Source organism: Panulirus ornatus, chromosome 7 (assembly GCF_036320965.1).
Source record: "Panulirus ornatus isolate Po-2019 chromosome 7, ASM3632096v1, whole genome shotgun sequence".
Taxonomy (NCBI): Eukaryota; Metazoa; Arthropoda; class Malacostraca; order Decapoda; family Palinuridae; genus Panulirus; species Panulirus ornatus.
The window spans coordinates 28,673,855-28,675,926 of NC_092230.1; positions in this window are offsets into that span (position 1 = coordinate 28,673,855).

The window sequence follows — 2,072 nt, forward strand, 5'->3', positions numbered from 1 at the left end:
TGTTTTGATAATGAACATAAACCGATATTTCATTCGTAATAATCTTATCAAGAAAAAGGTGAATATGGACGTTTTTTGTATGTAAATAGTTTACCGTGGAGGCGTGTCCTAGCAATTACGAATCAAAAAGATTACGAAAGACAAAGAGCATTAAACGCGGCAATAAGAGACATCCGAAAAGCTAAGAGGAAATATGAGAGCCAAATAGCTAAGAATGTTAAAAAGACCCCTAAAGCTTCCTATAGACATGCAAGAAGTAAAATAGAGGTGAAGAAAAGTATCGGTTCTCTGACTGAAGCAAAGAATGAAAGTGCGAAATACGATAATTGATTCATTTGCTAACTGATATCAGACAGTTGTCTGAAGGTGTTGAAACGTTAAATGATATTGACTTAACCAAAGACGCTGAGAATTTATACCATGAAAGGTCACAAGGGAATATTGATATTCATTATGTTATCTTTAAAAACGTATAATGGAACCCATGTGTATGATCTTTACAAGAAGCCAGAGGACTGGCGTAAAGCAAACGTCACACCAGTATTCAAGAAAGGTTCCAAGGAATTTAAAAAAGATCTGCGACATCCATAGTTAGCAGAATTATTAAATCTCTGATCAGGAACGCCATATTGAAACACCTTCAGAAACATTATCCAATTAAAGAAAGTAGCATGGTTCTCTTGGAGATATTGCCAAAGAAACCTGTATTTTTCTTGAAACAGCTATAAGCTATGTTGAAGGTTAACTTGGACTTTTCTAAAGCCTTTGTTGAAAGTTCACCTATTCGGCTAACAAAAGAAAAAAAAAAAGATTAGACCCACGGAGTGAGTCGAAAAATCTCAGTTTAGGTAGAAGCATGACTAACAAACACATTAGAAAGTAGGAATAGGAAGTAGTAAGTCAAAGTGGATGAATGCGAAAAATGGAGTACCGCAGGGTTTGGTATAAGGCTTGCAAAGCATGTCATCGTTATAGAATCGGCTCACATTAAGTTTGTGGATACCTTTTTTTCACTATTGCCAGTTAGTAGTGTGAAGTGAGGGAAGATCTATCTACAGGTGCTGTACTGGGATGTTTGTCGGCAAACCGAGCTAACTATATGTTGACAGTGAAAGAAGTTGTTAATTGGAAAAAGTGTATGGACACTACAAGAGGAAGATTGAAGATCAGATTGCTGATAGCATAGTTAGAAATAAGTTAGGAGATGGTAGTTAGATGATGTTTCGGATATAATTGGATTTCCGACTTGGATTGCCGACTTGGACACAGCGACCTTACAGCACCGCTCACCTTCCAGTGCGGCCTGTCGCTCGGGAGCAATGGGCAACCCTGCCAAGGCGTCCACCACCCCGTCCAACAACCCGACCTCAGGAACTGGTACCTGCCATTGGGAGCCACGGGAGAACAGCCTAATCCCGCACACCCCAAGCCAACAAAGGGGAGATGACCTTACGCCTGCCCGGTGGCCGACACCAGATGTACAAGGCAGGCTCCGATTTTTAACCTGTGCTCTTGGACCACATCCTATAAAGGGAGTGAGTCCAGGTTAGGGCTTTGACCGTGCACACCTCAAGGTCCCGGTATGTCAGCTCTAACCCTCTGAGAGCACTCGCGCTTTCTTGACACCATGCACCACGCCAACTTAAGGTGGCAGATGTTATGTGCACGGTGTCTTTCCCGGTGTATTCCCGTAGGCCTTGTAAGACTTCCGGGGTACCGTAGTAGCTGCACTTGTAATGGTGTGCAGCTGAAAGCGGGAAGTGAAACCCAGAGACCTGCGTATCGATGATATAGGCCTCTGTGCCTTTGGAAGCCACGATGTCCGGCTTCCGAAAGGACCCCACAATCGGAATGGGCAGCTCGCAGGACACCTCATAACCCCTCTGTCTCAGTCGCCCGGCCAAATAGGCACAGATGTTATGCCTTTTTACCCTCCCGCCATGTGTACGAGGGCACATCTGTGCGATGTGCCCGAGCGTACCCGGCTTCTGACAGGTGTCACAAAGGCCGTTGATCTCGGGCCGGCCTCTGGACGCCCTGGTAGGGGTGGGTAATGCGCCTATCCGCACTTG